The following is a 22,646-nucleotide window of genomic DNA, read 5'->3' as shown; positions in this document are numbered from 1 at the left end:
TGTTCAATACTTAACAGTTAAACTTCCTCACATATGCCCATTTTGTGTCAAATCACTAGGAACTGAAAATGAATTACTTTCTCCTAGAACTGACTATAAATCATGAACCCATGATTTTTGTCATTGTTGATTGGAATATTTATGTCATGATGTGTCACATATCCACAAACACGAATTAGATAAGATGTAACATGTAAAAACAAGTCTCACAACTAAAGGTTTGACCTTGCATGAATATTTCCTCACAGAACTTGCAATACTACTACCCAAGAGTGTTTAATAAACAATAATTCTCTTCCTCAAATTAATAATTAATATATTTCAAATTAATGATTTTCTATCTTAAACTATACATGTAAATGGAAGAAAATGATTCTTTTTAAAAAATATTTATTTATTTATCATGTATACAATATTCTGTCTGTGTGTATGCTTGCAGGCCAGAAGAGAGCACCAGACCCCATTATAGATGGTTGGGAGCCACAATGTGGTTGCTGAGAATTGATCTCCGGACCTTTGGAAGAGCCGGCAATGCTCTTAACCACTAAGCCATCTCTCTAGCCCCAAGACAATGATTCTTAAAGTATTACATAGTATTTTTACTTCATTTTAATAACTGTAATTGAAATTTTTTAATTTCAGCGTGCTTACAGGATTTTTTTTTTCTTAAAAATAGGCATATGTGAAGAGTTTTAGCTGTTAAGTATTGAACACTTTTTACTTTCTCAAGGTATTTAGGGGTAAAGTCATATATGATTTCTAATTGTACATATTAGATTTGACTTGAGATCACAGACAGTAGGAGCAGAGATATTAAGAGTGTCAACAACAAGAGACACACAATTATATGAATTCAGCTGCTTCTAGGGAAAAGGAGAAGCAGATGCTATAAAGCTTTGGGGACAATAATTAGTGAATAAAATTAAACACATCTATTGCACAGAGTCAGAAACCAACCAACAACAGAAATGGATGTGTAAGAAATATCAGATGTGTTCTTCAAAAGTAGTCTAGTATCAGTGTGAAACATTTTTAAAAGGCAAGGAAAGAGGGTCAAGCAAATAGAGCCCTCTGTCCAAAGGAGAGCAAACAGAAACAATGGAGATTTTTTATTTCAAACTACACATTGTGAACGTGTTGCACACGTACATGGCCTAGCTGTGCTACAACAAGTTCTAATGCAGTCTACTGTCCTCTGTGAGAGGGAAATCAATGATAGAATAAAACCCTAATTGCAAAGATTCCATTCTGGTTAATGGTTCTCTTTCTAAGCTTTGGGGTTGATACAGGAACCTGTTCTCTCTGTCAGTAGAGAAAGATTAAAATCATACAGCTTAGTTCCCAGCTGGTACTTTAAGGGTTGGCTGGAGATTTTTACAGTTCCTCTAATGCATTTAGGATGACTGTCTCAAAGTAACCTGCAGCTTTCCTGACAACTCCTCACTCTCTCTCTCCTGCTAAGAAATGTAGCCCTTTTCTGCTGTTTTTGAAAACCTTCTGCTACCATATCCACCACATCCACCACCTGATCCATAGCCACCACCATAAGGACTGCCTAAGCTTCTTCCACAAAAACTGCCCCCTTTCATGGGTCCATAATTTGATTGCTGTTGTCCACCATAATTTCCAAAGTCATTATAGTTCCCACCACCATAGTTACCTCCACCAAAATTTCCTCCTTCATAGAAACTGTCATGTCCTCCTCCTGCACCACCACCATATCCACCACCTTGGTTTCCATAGCCTGGTCCACCACCACCACCACCACAGCTTCCTCTACTGCTGTAACCAGGACCACCACCATAGGTGCCACCATCACCTCCAAATCCATTATATCCACCATCACCACCTCCATAACTACCTCTGTGCCACCACTTCCACCACCATAGCCTCCTCTTCCACCAAAGTTTCCACCACGACCAAAATTACCTCCACCACCTCCAAAGTTGCCTCCATGACCCATAAAATTGCCAGATCCACCACTCTGGGATCCAGAAGACTGCATCTCTTGTTTAGAAAGGACCTTTTTCACTTCACAATTTTGACCCTTAATAGTGTGGTATTTCTGAACAACAATTTTATCAACTGTGTCATGGTCATCAAAAGTCACAAAAGCAAATCCTCTCTTTTTCCCCACTCTGCCTGTCTTCGTAACTTCTATGGTTTCAATCTTGCCATACTTTTCAAAGTAGTCTCTCAGGTTATACTCTTCTGTATCCTCTTTAATACCACCAACAAAGATTTTCTTCACTGTTAAATGGGCACCAGAATTTACAGAATCCTCTCTAGAAATGGCTCTCTTTGGTTCCACCACACGCCCATCAACTTTGTGTGGCCAAGCACACACTGCAGCATCCACCTCTTCAATGCAAGAGTAGGTCACAAAACCAAAAGACACTTAAGGTCATGCTCAACCTCCTTAGTGATCAGGGAAATGCAAATCAAAACAACTTTGAGATACCATCTTACACCATTCAGAATGGCTAAAATCAAAAACACCAACGATAGCCTTTGCTGGAGAGGATGTGGAGTAAGGGGTACACTCATCCATTGCTGGTGGGAATGCAAACTTGTGCAACCACTATGGAAAGCAGTGTGGCGGTTTCTCAGGAAATTTGGGATCAACCTACCCCAGGACCCAGCAATACCACTCTTGGGAATATACCCAAGAGATGCCCTATCATACAACAAAAGTATATGATCAACTATGTTCATAGCAGCATTGTTTGTAATAGCCAGAACCTGGAAACAACCTAGATGCCCTTCAATGGAAGAATGGATGCAGAAAGTATGGGATATATACATATTAGAGTACTACTCAGCAGTAAAAAACAATGACTTATTGAATTTTGCATGCAAATGGATGGAAATAGAAAACATTATCCTGAGTGAGGTAAGCCAGACCCCAAAAGAGGAACATGGCATGTACTCACTCATAATGGCTTTCTAGCCATAAACAGGGGACATTGAGCCTATAATTCGTGATCCTAGAGAAGCTAAATAAGGTGAACCCAAAGAAAAACATATAGGCATCCTTCTGGATATTAACCTTCATCAGGAAATGAAAGGAGACACAGACAGAGACCCACATTGGAGCACCGGACTGAAATCCCAAAGCCCTAATGAGGAGCAGAAGGAGAGAGAGCACGAGCAAAGAACTCAGGACTGCGAGGGGTGCACCCACACACTGAGACAATGGGGATGGTCTATCAGGAACTCACCAAGGCCAGCTGGACTGGGTCTAAAAAAAGCATGAGATAAAACCGGACTCGCTGAACATAGCAGACAATGAGAAGTCAAAAACAATGGCACTGGGTTTTGATCCTACTGCACCTACTGGCTTTGTGGGAGCCTAGGCTGTTTGGATGCTCACCTTACTAGACCTAGAAGGAGGTGGGAGATCCTTGGACTTCCCACAAGACAGAGAACCCTGACTGCTCTTTGGGCTGCTGAGGGAGGAGGAGTTGGTTGGGGGAGGGGGAGGGAAATGGGGGGCGGTGGTGGGGAGGAGGCAGAAATCTATAATAACTAACTAACTAAATAAATAAATAAATAAGTTTTTAATCTCTTCACAAACCATCTCTTTTAGGTCCCTTCTGAAGAGGTCCTTCAGCCATAAGTACTGCTCCTGTTGTATCTCCTTTGCCTGCTCCTTCAGCAGGGCCACCTGCTCCATACACATTCGGCTTAATTCATTCCTGACTTGTCCCATAATTTCCTCTACATCCTTTCTGAAAAGTTTCCTCATCCTTGCATGCTCTACAGCCAATTCCTCCCTCAGTATTTCTTTTATGTCATTTCTGAGGAGTTCCTTCCATCGTGTGCAACGGCAATCAGCTTGCTCCTTTATGTCCTCCTTCCTCTTGACCGAAGGAAGTCTTGAATGCACTTGTGCATCTTTTCTATCAGTCATTTTCTGCTGATGAGAAAAAGGAGATTAGTTTGCTTGGCTTTCTTCACAAATTTATTGTTGTTGGTGGTGGTGTTGGTGTTGGTGGTGGTGGTGGTGCTGGTGGTGGTGGTGGTGTTTGGGAATGCTTTTTTAAAGTGGCTTTGTCCTTGCACGTATAGGAAACAGATTGGGAAAGTAGAGAGCTCATTTTTAACACTTTTGTTTCTTCATATGTTTGGCTATTCAAATCACTAGGCTATAGTCAGTCATTTAAAATGATTTACCTTAGCCTGGAGTAGAAGTATAACCATGATCCAACAAACTTACTCAGTATTAACTGAAAAAATATATTTTATTGTATATTAAATTTGCCTAAAATAGTAAATTGCATGATTTTTAACATTACAAATTTATTCTTGAACAATGGACTTTGTATTTTTCACCTTTGATATCTAGTTGGGTCATTGTTGCCCTGTTATAAATAACTCCATTTAACAATTTTTATGTCTGTATATGTATATGTATATGTATATGTATATGTATATAAGGAGGTGTGTTTCCTTAGATCTCTTTCTGCAGAGATCCCTGGCTAAGTGTTGATTTTATCTCTCATTACAGGCACTAGAGACAATTAGAAACTGGGGCAGAACTAATCTATAAACTTGGCATGAGTGTGAATGGTAATAGCACTACAATGGCATCCTGGAGAATGACCTCTTTTTAACTTATCCTAACGTGCTGGTTACTACAGACACATTGTTCATAATGCCAATCACATACTCAGGAGGCCTAAACTTATCATACATACATCATTAGGGGACATTATACAAGTGAGACAAAGTAAATTTTTCAGGATAAAGTTTACCTCAAATGTAAAGACAGTTTAAGATAAGATTTCATGAAAAATTACTAGATTCTGAGAGTGTATGTTTAGTTTAATTTGTTTATGTACATGTGTGCCCAATAATTTGAACATGCATCATGTGTGTGCTGATCTCTTAGAGACCTGTATCAGGCATTAGATCCCTTGGAATTGTAAATGCAGGTGGTTGTATGTTGCTGTATGAGTTCTGGGAACTAAATTCAAGTCCTCTTGATGGAATAGTAAGGGATTTACATTCTGTGCTATCTCTTCCGACATTTTTATTTAAAAAATTAGATAGTTTATTGTAAAGATTTTATGCCTTACAAAATATTTCTAGATAAATATTAGCAAAATATTAGAGATGAACAAACATACAATGCTTTATGAAGGAAAATTCAGATATGGCTGATAGGAATTGCATGTAGAGTGATAAATTGACCAGGTCACGTGCACATTTCATTTAGTTACTTTTACAGAGAGAGTAGATGACATTTGCTTGAGATTGTGTCTCCTAGGAAGACCAAAGTAGCTACAATCATCTAGTCTTATCAACATGGCCACCTAAACATGACCTGAACAGAGATGGCACCAATAGACACACTAAGTCATGGAGCCTCACCTGTATATAAAGAACTGTGGAAAATGGGGACTACTGAGGGATGGAGAGATGGTCTTCCCCAGAGACATGCCTCCCACAATGAATTATCTAATACTGGAGGTCCATCCTGAGATCATATGATACATGTAATATTATACTGGTTGAAGAGGGTGTACTCATACATTTAGGAGTGTGTATCTGTGTGTGTGTGCTTAACATCATAAAGAAAAAAGTCATAAGTTTGAGAGCAAGGGGAGTGTATGGTAGGAGTTGGGGGAAATGAAGTAATAATGTATTTATATTTTTATTTGAAAAAATATTAATTAAGAATAAATCAAAAATTGGATCTTTAGCAATCCAATGAACAGGTGTGACTCAGATAGAAGGGAAACCTTCTGCATGGATCAGTTTACTGACATGGCTCAAAACACACTGGATTCAATTCTATCTTTTTTGTTTTTTTTTTTTTTTTGGTTTTTCGAGACAGGGTTTCTCTGTGGTTTTGGAGCCTGTCCTGGAACTATGGATTCAGTTCCTTACAAGGAACTATAATCCAGCTTTTTGAAGAAATCTGGAATTTTGATGGCTAATTCAGGGTATATAAGTAACTACATATATCCCCTTGGGGCCACATGTCTCTTTTGGTGACTTGATTTTGAACAGTGTGTAGAAAGCAAATATGTGTATGTGAAATATTTTCATTTTTAATATCCAGTTTTCTCAAAAAAAAGCTGCAAGATGAGACTCGGGTCATGGCTCAATGGATGTCTCAGTTTTCTTTCTGTTGCTGTGATAAAAACCATGATCAAAAGCAACATGGGAGGAAATGAATTATTTCACTTCTATATCCCAGGCCACAATCCACTGAGAGAAGTCAGGACAGAAACTCCAGTAGGAACTCAAGGAGGAGCCATGGAGCATTAGCTGCTTACTGGTTAGGTCCTAATGACTTTCTCAGTCTGTTTTCAGATACAACCCAGGTCTGTATGTCCAGAGGTATCACTGTCCATCCTGAACTGGGCCCCCACAAACCAATCATTAAGCAAGAAAATGTCCCACACACTTGCCCACAGGAAATTTGATGGAGAAACTTTCCCAAATAAAGTTACTCTTCAATGTCATAGTGTCATTTACTTGGATGGAGACAACAGCTAACAGAACAGAGTGATGGGCAGGTAAGAATCAGGAAGTAGTAAAAGTCAGCATCTTCAGTTTGGTACTTGAAATCTGAGGCACAACTGAGTCAATATACACATAGTGAAAGGAACTTGTTTGTAAAAGTGCATACATATGGATTGAAGAAGGTAAATGTTTGTAAAAATCAATAAACTTATACTTTTAAGATGCAAGCTTCTACAAATTCTGAAATATTTAATGTAAAAGCAAGGGAGAAACAAGCCAAAGTATTCAACTATTCAAGTAGGTAAGTCAATAGTAAAGAAAAAAAAAAACTATGGTGCCATTTTCATGTCAGTCACATGACCATGGAAGCCTGGGTGCTTTTGGTTTACTAGACTTTGTCAAGTGTCTCCTGGCTAATCACTGATTCCTTACCATGTGCTTTTTCTATTATCTCTTGCAGAGACACCATGTTGGTTCTTTTCATGTCAACTGTAATGACTCCTGGGCCTTTGTGTTTACTATTATTTACTTTCAGTATTATTGCATGAATTTTTCATATAGTATTAAAAGCATGTTTGACTTTTAGTTTGTGATTTACAGAGTCTAGTTATTTTCATGATTTGGGTTTTACTATTGTTTGGAAAACCTCTATCCTACTGCAGAGATGGTCAATTCAGATGTTTCGTTTCTTACACACTCAAATATGCAAATTTTCAGATCAGAGGGAACAGAATTACCTTTAAGTGTGTTCTCACTTTAGGTTTATCAGGAATTGGCACTTTGTTAGAAGAGATGGTACTTTCAGGCGTTTCGAACATTTTCTTGATTTTCTTATTAAAATCTATGTCGATGAGTTTGCAACTGATGGCGTATAGAACTGAACTCAAATGGGCCCACTCCTCTTCCTCACTCCTTTTTGCAAAGATATGTTCTGATGGGGAGTATTCTCTCCCATATTCATTCCTTATTTCTGGTTTTGGGAACATGTTCTGCTGATGAGAAGACGGAAGATAAATCTGATTTGCTTTTTCTTAGTTTAGGGTTTTTCTTTATTTAAGGTGCTTGTGTTTTAAAATGACTATAACTTTTCAAGATAAAAGTTATTGACATAGAGAAAGAAGAAAGCAATTGGTAATTAATAGTAAAATGTATCTGTATCTATGCTCAGCTACCCACAAATCATTCGGCTATCATTAAGAGCTGAGATAATTTGGCTTAGGTGAGAGCCTATAAAACATTCAGTGTTTCAGTGATATTTACCAGACACTATTTACTATCATGGAGAAAAATGATAACAGAACAGAATATTAAGCAGACAAGCATTAGGGAGCAGTAAAGGGCAATGTCTTCATGTTCTTCCGTGAACTCTGAGGCACCCAAATAACTTGTAAGACACAACTCAATCACGACATGAGAGAATGATAGCTTTAATTGCAAAACGCATATGGTCTCCAGAAGGTATATTTGCAAGATACACTGAAGACAACTAAAAATGTGTGTGTGTTTGTGTGTGTGTATACATAACTTACACTTACACAGCTACCTGGTTTTTGACAAAGAGAACAACAACACACCTTATAAAGACAGTATCTTCAACAAATGGTACTGGTCAAATAGGGAAGATACATGTAGAAGAATAAAACTCGATTCTATCATTTCACTGTGAACAGAACTCAAACTTATACCTAAGAAGGACCTTAATATAAGTTCTGGTCCAGGAAGTGGTGGTACACTCCTTTAATACCAGCACTTGGGAGGTTGAGGCAGGAGGATCTCATTGAGTCTGAGACAGCCTGGTCTACAAAGGGAGCTACAGAATAGCCAGGAATGTTACACAAAAATAAACATAAAAAATAAACATAAAAAATTAAGTAGAACATCTGGTATCCTGAATTTGGTAGAAAAAAAATAGGGAATAAACTTGCATTTATGGGCACTGGAAAGGATTTTTTTTGAACAAGACCCTGATAATACAAGCATTAAGACCAATGACTGAGAAATGGGAACACATGAAAGAGAAAAGTTTCTGTATAGCAAAAGAAACCATAATTGGTAAAAAGAGGCAACCTACAGAACGTTTACCAGAAGGCTGCTGTCTAGAATATAAAAAGAACTAACAGAAGTCTAAGACCTTTAAGGGAGTAAGCCTGAGCCAGGTCCTCTGCAGTTCTGGGCTCACCCGGGCCTGGGAACTCCAAGGCAGTAGACCGGAACCAGAGACCTTACAGAAACAGGTCAAAGTCAGTAACCTAGGCCAAAGTAGGCCTGAGACAAGGATCTCCACCTTGGGCCTGAGCAGGATTGAGGAAACAAATTCCACAGGAGTAGGACTGAACTGGCTACCTAGGATGGAGTGGGCCTGAGGAAGCAAGCTTTGTGGGAGCAGAAGCCAGAAGCCAACCCAGTCCTGGGACACTGGCAGGCTAGGTAGGATTGAGCTAGCAACCTGGTCCAGAGACAGTGAACTCCACTAGAACAGGTACAGGAGCATAACCACTGAGCGAGTGAGCCAGAGCCAGAGACTGCTGAGGATCCAGACATGAATCTTGGACTTTCAAGGGAGTAGACCTAAGCCAAGACCCCTGTGGGTCTAAAATGAGTCTAGGACCTCCTAGAAACTAGGTCTGAGCCAGGACCTCTGCCAGTCTGGGTGTAAATCTGAGAACTCTGAGAGAGTAGGCAGGAAACTACTCTGTGGGGCCAGGCGTGAGTCTGGGACCTCAGGAGGAGTAGGCCTGAGCCAGGACCTCTGTGGGTCCAGGCATTAGTCTGGGACATCAAAGGGAATAGGCAGGAGCCTAGAATCTTTGTGGGTCCAAGTATGAGTCTGAAACCTCTGAGGGAGTAAGCCAGAGCCAGGCAAACCCAAGCCTGGGAACTCCGAGTCAGTAGACTGGAACCAGAGACCATTGCTGGATCAATTCCAAGCCAGGGATTTCTGCAGGAGGTGATCCAGACCAGGATTTACAGGAACAGGTCAAAGCCGGTAACCTAGGCTAAAGTAGTCCTGAGACAGCAAACTCCAAGAGAGCAGGGCAAAGCACAGTAGTGCTGAGCTATCTCCAGGAACACAGAGTAACCAATGGGGTAATTAGAACTGTGGCACTGACTGTACCACAAGAAAAAAACATCTGAGCTTTGGATTCACTGGCCTCTAGAAAATTAATCAACAGAATCTCAGATAGCCCCAACCACATGCAACACCACAAAGAGCAACACAACACCAGTAAAACCTAAAAACTCTACAACAGTGAAACCTGAACAACCTAATATAGACGAAGCAGAAGAAATTGACCTAAAAAGAACTTCAAGAGAATGTTTGAAACTCTTAGAGAGGAAATAAGAAATTCCCTTAAAGAAATGGAGGGAAAAAAACACACACACACAAAAAGACATAAGCAAATCCCTTAAAGAAAATCAAAAAAAAGAAATAAAACATATGAAAGAAATTATTCAAGACTTGAAAACTGAAATTGAGGAATTGAGGCAATAAAGTAAACACAAGCCAAGGGAACTATAAAAACAGAAGTCATGAGAAACGATCAGGAACCACAAATGTAAGCATGAACAGCAGAATACAAGAGATAGAAGAGAGAATCTCAAGTACTGAAAATACAATAGAGGAAATAGATTGATCAGTTAAAGAAAGCATTAAATTTAACAAAAGCTTAACCCAAAAATATCCAGGAAATATGCAAAATATCCAGGAAATATGGGACACCGTGAAAAGGTCAAATCTAAGAATAATAGGTATAGAAGAGGGAGAATAAGTTCAATTCAAAAGCACAGAAAATATACTTAACAAAATTATAGAAGAAAATTTCCCAACCTAAAGAAAGATATGCCTATGAAGATCCAAGAAGCTTATAGAACAACAAATAGACTAGATAAAAAAAAGCCCTCTTGCCACATAATAATCAAAACACAAAATATACAGATTAAAGAAAGAATATTAAGAGATGCAAAGTAAAAGGCCAAGTAACATATAAAGGCAGACTTATCAGAATTACACCTGACTTCTCATTGGAGACAATGAAGGTCAGAAGATTGTAGTCAATCATTATGCAGACATTAAGAGACCATGGATGCCAGCCCAGTACAATACCGAAAAAACTTTCAATCCCAATAGAAAGACTAAACAAGATACTTTATGACAAAACTAAATTTCACCAGTAACTATCCACAAACCTAGCCCTACACAAAATACCAGAAGGAAAACTCCAACCCCCGGAAGTTGACCATACCAACAAAACAAAGACAATTGATGGTCTAAGAACTGCAAATCCCAAGGAAAGGAGGGAAAAACACACAAATTAACATCATCAACAATGAAAACTAAATTAACAGGAGATAGCGATCACTGGTCATTAATATCCCCCAATGTAAATAACTCACCTCACCTATAAAAAGGCACAGGCTAACAGTTTGGATATGAAAACAAAATCCATCCTACTTCTGCATATATAAAAACATCTCAACCACAAAGACAGACATTGTCTCAGAGTAAAGGGTTGGGAAAAATATACCAATCAAATGAACCTAAGAAACAAGTGGGTGTAACTATCCTAATATCTAACAAAATAAACTTCAAGCTAAAATCAATCTAAAGAGACATAGAAGGTCATTTCATATTACTAACAGGAAAAATCGATTAAGAGGAAATCTCAATACTGAACATCTATGCCCCCAAAATAAAGACACCTTCATATGTAAAAGAAAAATTTCTAAAGCTTAAATCATACATTAAACCCCACACACTAATAGTGGGAGACCTCAACACTCTCCTCTCACTACTGGACGTGTCAGTCAAAAAAAAATGAACAGAGCCGGGCGATGGTGGCGCACGCCTTTAATCCCAGCACTCGGGAGGCAGAGGCAGGCGGATCTCTGTGAGTTCGAGACCAGCCTGGTCCACAGAGCTAGCTCCAGGACAGGCTCCAAAGCCACAGAGAAACCCTGTCTCGAAAAACCAAAAAAAAAAAAAAAAAAAAAAATGAACAGAGAAATAAGAGAACTAATTTATTTCTTATGTTAGGACTCAAATGGACTAATAGACATGTATAGAATATTCCATCCAAACACAAAAGAATATACCTTCTTCTCAGTACCTCATGGAACCTTCTCAAAAATTGACTACATACTTGGAAACAAAACAAACCTCAACAAATACAAAACAATGGAATAACCCAATGTACCGTATCAGATCACCATGGTTTAATACTAGAAGTCAACAGCAGTACTAATTCCAGAAAACCCACAAACACATGGAAATTAAACAATGCTCACCAGAATCATCAATGGGTCAAGGGAGAAGTAAAAGGAGAAATTAAAGACTTCCTAAAATTCAATGAAAATGACCACACAACATACCCAAATTTATAGGACAAAATAAAGCAGTGTTAAGAGAAAAGTTCATAGCAATAAATGCCTACGTAAAGAAGCTGAAAAAAATCCTACACTAAGAGAACATTTTAAAACTTTAGGACAAAAAGAAGCAAAACTCACCTAAGAGAACTTGATGGCAGGAAATGATCAAATTGAGAGCTGAAATCAACAAAATAAAAATAAAGAAAGCAATACAAAGAATCAATGAGACAAAGAGTTGGTTCTTCGAGAAAATCAACAAAATAGACAAACCTTTATCCAAACTAACCAAAAGTTAGAGAGAGAATATCCAAATTAACAATATCAGAAATGAAAAGGGATAGTTAGCAAAAGACACTGAGGAAATACAGAGTATCATCAGGTCATATTTCTAAAACCTGCACTCCACAAAATTGGAAAACTTACAGGAAATGGACAACTTTCTGGATAAATATCACTTACCAAAATTAAATAAAGACCAGATAAGCAAATTAAATAGACCTATAACTGCTGAAGAAAAAGAAACAGTCATCAAAAATCTCCCAACCAAAAAAAGCCCAGGATCAGATGGTTTCAGCTCAGAATTCTACAAGACTTTCAAAGAAGAACTAATACCAATACTCCTCAAATTATTCCACAAATAGAAACAGAAAGAACACTGCTGAACTCTTTTGATGAGGCTACAATTACCCTGATACCCAAACCAAAGAAAGGCATTACAAGAAAGAGAATTACAGACCAATCTCACGCATGAACATTGATACAAAAATACTAAACAAAATATTGGCAAATCAAATCCAAGAACACATCAGAACCATCATCCACCATGATCAAGTCAACTTCATCCCAGAGATGCAGGGATGGTTCAACATATGAAAATCTGTCAACATAATCCACCATATAAACAATCTGAATAAATAAAAACCACATGATCATCTCATTTGATGCCACAGAAGCTTTTGACAAAATGCAACATCCCTTCATGATAAAGGTCTTGGAGAGAGCAGGGATACAAGGAACATACCTAAACATAATAAAGGCAATACACAGCAAGCCAACAGCCAACACCAAACTAAATGAAGAGAAACTCCCAGCGATTCCGCTGAAATCAGGAACAAGACAAGGTTGTCCACTCTCTCCATATCTATTCAATATAGTTCTAAAGGTCCTAGCTAGAGCAATAAGACACATAAAGGAAATCAAGGGGATACAAATCGGAAAAGAAGAAGTCAAACTCTCACTGTTTGCTGATGATATGATAGTTTACATAGGTGATCTCAAAAAATCTACCAAGGACTTCTACAACTCAAAAACACTTTCTGTAACATAGCAGGATACAAGATTAATTTAAAAAAAATCAGTAGCCCTCCTGTACACAGATGATAAACGAGCTGGGGAAGAAGTCAGAGAAACAACACCCTTCACAGTAGCCACAAATAGCATAAAATATTCAGAGTAACTCTAACCAAACAAGTGGAGGACTTGTATGACAAGAATTTGAAATCTTTGAAGAAAGAAATTGGAGAAGACACCAGAAAGTGGAAAGACCTCCCATGCTCTTGAGTGGGGAGAATTAACATAGTAAAAATACCAATTTTACTAAAAGTAATCTACAGATTCAATGCAATGCCCATCAAAATCCCAGCAAAATTCTTCACAAACCTCGAAAGAGCAGTACTCAACTTCATATGGAAAAGCAAAAAACCCAGAATAGCCAAAACAATCCTTTACAACAAAAGAACTTCTGGAGGCATCACAATCTCTGACTTCAAACTCTACTACAGAGCTACAGTACTAAAAACAGCCTAGTATTGGTGGACAGGTGGACCAATGGAACTGAATAGAAGACTTGGATATTAATCCACACTCCTTCAAATATCTGTTTTTGACAAAGAATCAAAAAGTATCACATAGAAAAAAGAAAGCATATATAACAAATGGTGCTGCCAAAACTGGATATCAATATGTAGGAGAATGAAAATAGACCCGTATTTATCACCATGCACAAAACTCAAGTCCAAATGGATCAAAGACCTCAACATAAAGCCAGCCACACTCAATCTTATAGAATAGAGAGTGGGAAGTACACTCGAACACATTATTACAAGAGAGCACTTCCTAAATATAACCTGAGCAGCACAGACACTGAGAGAAACAATTGATAAATGGGACCTCCTGAAACTGAAAATCTTCTGTAAAGCAAAGGACAAGGTCAACAAGACAAAACTACAGCCTACAGAATGGGAAAAATCTTCACTAACCCCATATCAGACAGAAGCCTGATCTCTGAAATACAGAAAGAACTTAAGAGATTGGTCATCAGAAGAACACATAATCCAATAAAAAAAAATGAAGTACAGACCTGAACAGAGAACTCTCAACAAATGAATCTAAAATGGCTAAAAGATACTTAAGGAAATGTTCAACATCATCAGTTATCAGATAACTGAAAATCAAAACAACTCTGAGATTCTATGTTACACCTGTAAGAATGGCCAAGATCTTCATCAGTATGGCTATAGAATAGGGTCATTTCAGGTTCCCTCTCCTCAGTTGCCCAAGGTACTAGCTGGGGACATCTCCCTGGACACCTGTGAGCCCCTCTAGAGTCAAGTCTCTTGCCAACCCTAAGATGGCTCCCTTAATTAGGATATATACTTCCCTGCTCCCATATCCACCCTTCCTTTATCCCAACCATACCATTCCCCCAAGCTCCCCCCATCTTCTCCTTCTCACTCTTCTCACCCCATTTCCCCTTACCCCCATCCCACCTCACTCCCAAGTTCCCAGTTTTTGCCCGGCAATCTTGTCTACTTCCTATCCAGGCGGATGACTATATGTTTTTCTTTGGGTTCACCTTCTTATTTAGCTTCTCTAGGACCACAAATTATAAGCTCAATGTCCTTTATTTATGGCTAGAAACCAATTATGAATGAGTACATCCCATGTTCATCTTTTTGGGTCTGGGTTACCTCACTCAAGATAGTGTTTTTTATTTCCATCCATTTGCATGCAAAATTCACGATGTCATTGTTTTTTACCGCTGAGTAGTACTCTAATATGTATATATTCCACACTTTCTTCATTCATTCTTCCATTGAAGGGCATCTAGGTTGTTTCCAGGTTCTGGCTATTACAAATAATGCTGCTATGAACACAGCTGAACAAATGCTTTTGTCATATGATAGGGCATATAGCCATACTGATGAATATCTTGAATATCACCTTATAACCTTCATCGGACGATGGATGGAGATAGAGACAGAGACCCACATTGGAACACCGGACTGAGTTCCCAAGGTCCAAATGAGGAGCAGAAGGAAGGAGAACATGAGCAAGGAAGTCAGGAACGCGAGGGGTGCACCGACCCACTGTGACAGTGAGTCTGATCTATTGGGAGCTCACCAAGGCCAGCTGGACTGGGACTGAATAAGCATGAGATAAAACCGGACTCTCTGAACATGGTGGACAATGAAGGCTGAAGAGAAGCCAAGGACAATGGCACTAGGTTTCGATCCTACTGCATGAACTGGCTTTGTGGGAGCCTAGCCTGTTTGGATGCTCACCTTCCTGGACCTGGATGGAGGGGGGAGGACCCTGGACTTCCCACAGGGCAGGGAATCCAGACTGCTCTTCAGAAGCTAGAGGGGGGAGAATGGAATAGGGGGAGGGGAAGAGGAGTGGGGAGAGGGGGAGAGGAGTGGGGGGAGGGGGAGAGAAGTGGGGGGAGGGGGAGAGAAGTGGGGGAGGGGGAGGGAAATGGAAGGCGGGGAGGAGGCAGAAATGTTTTCAACAAAAAAATTTTTAAAAAGCAAAAAATAAAATAAAATTCTACTTTTTAAATAAAAAAATGGCCAAGGTCAACAATACTGATGACAAATTATGCAGGAGAGGTTGTAGGGAAAAGGGAACACGTCTACATTGCTGGTGGGAATGCAAGCTGGGACAACCCCTTTGTATGTTAGTGTGACGATTTCTAAGAAAATTAGGAAACAACCTTTCTCAAGAACTGTATATATATATCCAAAGGATGCTCAATTGTGCCACAAGGATATGTGCTCAACTATGTTTATATCAGCTTTGTTTGTCATAGCCAGAACCTTTAAACAACCTAAATGACCCTCAACCAAAGAATGGATAAGGAAAATGTGGTACATTTACACAGTGGAGTACTACAGAGCAGAAAAAATAATGACATCTTGAATTTTGCAGGAAAATGGATGGAGCTAGAAAACATTACTTTAAGTGAGGTAACCCAGTCACAGAAAGACAATTATCACATGTACTCACTCATAGGTGGTTTTTAAACATAAAGCAAAGAAAATCAGCCTGCAACGAACAATCCCAGAGAACTTAGACAACAATGAGGACACTAAGAAGGACTTACATAGATCTAATCTACATGGGAAGTAGAAAAAGACAAGATCTCCTGAGTAAATTGGGATCATGGGGACCTTAGGGAAGGGTTGAAGGTGAAGAGGAGAGGTAGGGCGGGGACCAGAGGAAAATGTAAAACTCAATAAGAATCAATAAAAAGAGTGAAAAAGAAAAAAAAAACAACAAATAAATACATAAGCACCAAGGAAACAAGCAAACCAATTTGTAAAAAAGTGAAGCATGGAACTAAACAAATAGATTCCAAGAGAGGAAAACCAAAAGTCCAATAATTTTTTTTAAATGTTCAGCATCCTTAGCCAGCAGAAAAATATAAATTAAAACTACTTTGAGATTTCATCTTATCCCAGTCAGAATGGATAAGGTTCCTAAAATGACAAAAATTGCTGGCTTGGATGTTGGGAAAAAGGAATAGGTGTTCACTCCTGGTGAGAGTGCGAAAAGGTGTAGCCAACTATGGAAATTAGTCAGATGTTCCTCGTGAATCTACGAATAAATCAACCACATGATCCTGCTATTCCAGGCCTTAGGCATCTACCCAACGAGTCTGCGAGATCCTTCTACAGTGATACTTGCTCATCCATGTTCATTCCTGTCTTATTCCCAATTGTCAGAAAAATGAAAAGAACCTGGATGTTCACCAACTCATGAATAGAGAAAGAAAATGTGGTGGATTTACACAACGGAATTTTATCCAGTCGATAAGAAAATTGGGTCATAAAATCCACAGGTAAATGGTTGAAGCTTGAGACAGTCATTTCAAGTGAGGTAACCCAGACCCAAAAGACAATATTGTAAGTTTTCTTTCATTTGTAGATATATTTGTATATCTTTCATTTGTAGATAGATGTACATATTTCATTTGGAATACCCATAGAGGTCAGTGTTAAACTGGCTCCTATCTATTTTATTAAGCCCATAGGTAACTGCCCCTATTAACTCTTATCAGAGAAGCTTCCTTTTGCAGTAGATGGTGATTGACAGAGACCTACAGCTGGTCTCCGCAGAATGCTTGGGCCAAATGAAACACCTATCTCATACCGTCTCCTAAAGCTCAGGCATCATTGCAGAAGAGGTGCCAGAAAGACTTTCAGAGCCATATAATGTAGATGACTACAAGAAAGCAGTGTTTTCTGGGCAAACAGGGCAGTTGAATGAAGAACTCCACAGCAGCCACAGCAGCATGTGCAAGGCCTGTGTGATCACAAGTCAGAGAAAGGCCCAGCACGAAGAGGTGAGGTGGGCCTGAAGTCCCGCCCCTGCTGAGGAGCTACTGGCAATCACTGCTGCAAGGAGAGGGAGAAGTAGTTTTCTGTAAGGGTATTTGTAGTCCCTGGTGGGTGGACCACGTTCCAGTAGGTGGCAACACAAATCTGACTCGATGGGATTTTGAGAAAAACCGGAAGACACAGAATTAGGTGGGTAGGGCAGGGGATGTAATCTGTGAGGAGCTGGGGATGAATGTGATCAAATGCATTCTGTGACATTCTCAATGACCTAAAGCAGAAATGAAACCTACACAAATTTCTGAAACATTTAAAGTAAAAACAAGTTAGAGAAATAAATGAGATTTCAACTATTCTATGCATGTATCTTTACAGAGATAAGGTGTCTTTTATTGCAATTAAATAAAAAGTTCCTTGGAAGTGCATAAATGACTGGACTTTGGATTTAGTACTTTAGGTCTATGTCTAATATCAAGTTTCCGATTTCTTATGCTTTGGTTTACTTACATCAAATATTATTGCAACTGTAATGACTCCCAGTTCCCACCCTCCTTGCCTTGTGGATATTACCATTTATTTTTGTATCAGTGAATCAGAATCCTCTTTTGTGTTTAAACCGTGATAATCTGAAGGTTTGCTATTTTCATGGCTTAAACTACTTGCATGGGAAGTTGAGGAGATGTCTAACAAGCACATTCCTGGAACTAAGAGAACAGGAGGTGCAAGGACGCATTCCAAGCTGCGTTCTTTCATCTTGACATCTCTGCAGCACCACAGAGAGACCTTCTACATTCATCTTTCCCCTCATCATGAAATACTGAATGTTTTAAATTAGCGGGAACTCCTTACCGCTGAGCGTGTTCTTCCTCCAGAGGTACTATGTACTGGTTCTTCATCAGATGTATTGGATTCAGAGGATTCAATACCTTCTTTCATCTTCTCTAGTTTTTCCTTTAGATATGAACACTGTGCTGCAACCATCTTGGCCCATTTTTCTACTTCTGGGTTCTTAGACTTAGGCCAGGAATAGGCAGGTGTGTATTTACTGTCACAGTTAGTTTCTTCTTCACCCTGAGTTATTTTCTGCAGATAGGAAAGGTGGAATACACATTTGCTTCATTATATACTCATTTTTTTTTAAATTTAGGGTGCTCATCTTCAAACAACTCCTTTTTCTCTTAGGAGTCACCAGATATTGATACAGAAAAATACGCACTAATAATCATTTACTAATTACATGTCCGCATAAAGGTTTAGCTGCTCACAATTACTTGCCTAACTTTAAGAAGTGGAACTAGCCATGCCCATGCCCACAGTTGCCATCTCAGCATCCAAAGACCAACACTAAAACCTCCGGCTCTGACTTTAACTTGTGAGTCCTCCCTTACTCCCATCTCCCTCATCTGGCATATCCAAACCATAGCCATATCTCCAAACCATGACTCTCATTGGCTTTGCCTGGTGAAGGTCCTGTCAAACAGCTCGTGCACCATCTTTCCCTGGCCTAGCTCTGGCCTCACAGCTCTGCCATTGGCCCTATCTAAGGCATGTTAGAATCTGACATGAGACACAACCCAAGAAAGAGGCCCACCAGCCCAGAGCGTAATGAAACATAAACAAATAAAATGATAAGAAGAAGCAATGAATCTAAGAGCTCGTTCTTTTAGAAGATAAATCCACAGACCTATACCCACAAACTAAAAGAAGGAAAGAAGTGACCATTACAATAGACACACACACACACACACACAAAAAAAAAAAAAACATAACAGAAGAATGCTTTCAAAGCTTTTGCTCTGGAGAGGGTGAGATGACTCAGAAGGTTAGAGTACTGGATGCTCTTCCAGCAGATCTGGGGTTCAATATCCAGCACCTGCATGCTGGCTCACAGCAGCAGTCTGTGACTACCCTCCTAGGGGATTCAGTGTCCTCTTTTGGCCTCCATGGGTACTGTATGGGCATGATGCACAGACGCACATACAAGCGAAGACCAATACACATAAAAATAACGATGAAATTAGGTGCTCAAAATTATTTTTTGAAGTCTGCCCTCTATTTAGTCAAAAAACCTAAAAGAAATGAACCAATTTCCAGTTTCATACAAACTACCAAAAACTTAATTCAAAATGAGATCAACAACCTAAACAGACACATAACTCCTGAGAAAATTGAAAGCCTAATAAAAATCATTCTGACCATAAAAAGGCCAGGCCCAGAGTCCCACCACACGCTCAAAGATTTACCATCAGTCCTTAAGTTATTAAAACAACAAAAACCAGGTCCAGCAGAAGCCTTTCCAAATTCCTTCTGTGAAGCCAGTAGTACTCAATATTAAAATCACAGAAAAGATGGATAAAAGATAAACTACAGTAATATAAAAATGATACTTATACAATAAATAATGAAATAGAAAAGGAGTATCATTTTATGTACCAATGACAAGTGTGCTGAGAAAGATTTCATGAGAACATTCCCATTCAAAATAGTTTTAAAAACTTATCTAGAAAAATATGTCAAATGTTTATGAAAGTGTAATACAACTAAGGAAAAAAATCGAGGAATATACCAGAATTTGCAAACACCTCTCATGGACATGGATTGGGAAAATTCAATATTGTGAGAAATAGTTTTTTGTTTGTTTGTTTGTTTGTTTTTGTTGTTGCTCAGAAGCAATCTAGAGATTCAATATGATTCCCATTGGAATTGCAGTTGCATTCCTCTTAGAAATGGAGGAGAGAATTTTAACATCCCCATAGAAGCACACAAGACTTTGCAAAGTCAAACTAATCCCAAGTACAAAGACCAATCCTGGGGGTGTCACCATATGTGACTTCAAGTTACACTCAGAGCCATAGTAATTAAACCAGCAGCTACTGCCCAAGAAGCAAAATCAGAGAACAGTGAAGCTGGTTCTAAGGTCGTGCAACTAAAGCCACATGCTGTTCAACCAAGACACCAAAACCACACATTGGTATGAATGTGGCCCAAAGGTGAAGGGTGCATGTAACCAACCAGTTTTCAACTGGGTCTGAGGCCTGTTTCATAGGTGAGAATTCATGCCTGGTACTGTAAACCAGGCCCAAAACCCATGACTTGGGGAGTCACAGGCCCTAGGGAACAAGTTAATAGTGTTGTCTTCCTAAACGGACATGATCGCAAATGTGTTCTAATTATTTACGTTTATTTACATAGATCAGCACTTTTCAAAGTAGTGGGGATTACCGTGTAGTGTGTTTTTCCTTTGGAGGTACTAGGCAGTGACTCTTCCACAAGGACAACATTAACTTTGTTTTTCTTAGAAAGCCCACTGTCTCTCTTTGTTGTTTCTTTTTTGATGGGGCTGACACGCTGTGTAGATTCTTTCTCCTTCAGCACATGCTCACTCTTTTCCTCAGGAGGAAGTCCTGAAAGTACAGATTCTATATCATGTACTTTTGTTGCTGTGTCTGGAGATACATTCTGCCGAGGAGACGGTGGATGATTAGTTGTTTTTTTTTTTTATTTCATTGACAAACATTCTGTTGTTGTTTTTAGTTAGGAGTGCTTGTCTTCGAAATGATTTAATCCTTCTAAATTATGAGGTATGATCAAAGTCAAAATAGAAACAAATTGCTGTTGAACAGTTAAATATCTCTGCATATGCTTTGTTATTCACATGTGGTTCTCAGTTAGAAGTCAGAATAATTCATACTGGCCTGGAATAGAAGCAAAACCCAAGCCAACAAACAAAACCTACTGGAATTGCATCAAACACGTCTAAGTAGACATTCAGTGTGAAAAAAATGACTTAAATGATTTTTTTTATTATGGCCAAGCAATCCTTGCATTAAGAGATTTTACCCTAATCTATCTGAAATGTTGAAAACTGACTTAAAACAATTAAGACAATTAGAAGTACAAATTATAAGTAGCTCTGTGAACTTAGTAGGAGTTCTCACAGCATAAACTAGAGATGTAAGGACCAGGAAGGAACTCCTCTTCCTCAACTCTAACCCACTGGACATCAGATCACATTGCTCATAACTTCAATTATCATGAGTTATCTGTCTCAAAGTTGACACAGCTTCATCTTTTCAGATTGGACACATGACTGCAGAAAGTCTATTCAGGAAAAGATATTGACCTTGAAACTAAAGATGTTTCTGAAAATAAAATTTACCTTGAAGTTACCCGAAATTATATTAGTTTATGCTTATCAAATGTTGCTATGCTATAGAACTTTTTTGCCTAAAATAAAAAAATCTTTAATTTAAATATTTGGAATTTTGAGATAAATGTCAAATTTGGTTGTAAAGGTGAAAATTAAGTAAAATATGTCTTCAATATTCACTTGCATTTTTAAGATTGATTTTAAAATAATGTGTATGGTATGTGCAGATGAGTAAATGTGTCTAGATGGAGGCCTGAGTGGTTGAATTCTCTGCACCTGGATTTCCGGGCAGTTATGAGTCACCTGACATGGGTGACAGAAACAGAACGTGGGTCCTCTCCATGAGCAGTAAGTGCTCTCTGACCCATTAAGGTATCACTCCAGCTTCACGGTAGAGTCTTCAAACAACCTACATCTGTTCTAAACTTTCCTTCTTCATTCATCAGAAACTGAGGACAGCATGCCTGCCAAAGACAGATCCTCCATTCTGTCTTACCTGAGATATCCTTGGCTCAGATGCTGTTTCTGGTTTCCTTTCTTATCAATAGAACTTGAGATCTATCTCCCCGCTAAGTCCTCCCTTGAACAATATTACTGAATTTGGCTGCAGATTCTCTTGGTTAGGGTTTTAGTGTTGTGATGAGACACCATGGTCATGGTAGCTTTTATAAAGGAAAATATTTAATTGGAGCTGTCTAAGAGGTTCAGAGGTTTAGTACATTATTGTCACGGCAGGAAGCATGGGATCACGCAGTCAGACATGCTCCTGAAGAAGGGGCTGAGACTTCTACATCTGGATTTGCAGGCAGCAGGAAGAGAAAAAGACACTGGTCCTGACTGGAGCTTCCTAAGCCTCAAAACCCACAGCCAGTGACACACTTCCTCTAACACGATCACAACTATTCCAACACACCTCCTAATAGTGTCCCTCCCTATGAGTCTATCAGGTCCATTTTCATTCAGACAACCACACATAAAATAGCTAATGTCAGTTTGGAAACCAAATTGAATTGGGCTTAAAAGAAAGAGCATTT

General features: G+C 38.9%; 1 pseudogene; it reads right to left on the bottom strand.

Annotated features, from left to right (window-relative positions):
• Positions 1–1,457: 1,457 nt before the first annotated feature.
• Positions 1,458–18,443, bottom strand: LOC130863201 (heterogeneous nuclear ribonucleoprotein A3-like; annotated as a pseudogene).
• Between the last annotated feature and the right edge of the window lie 4,203 nt (positions 18,444–22,646).

Source organism: Chionomys nivalis, chromosome 20 (genome assembly GCF_950005125.1).
Source record: "Chionomys nivalis chromosome 20, mChiNiv1.1, whole genome shotgun sequence".
Classification (NCBI taxonomy): domain Eukaryota; kingdom Metazoa; phylum Chordata; class Mammalia; order Rodentia; family Cricetidae; genus Chionomys; species Chionomys nivalis.
The sequence above is the reverse complement of the archived record's forward strand: the minus strand, read 5'-3'. Positions and strand labels throughout refer to the sequence as shown.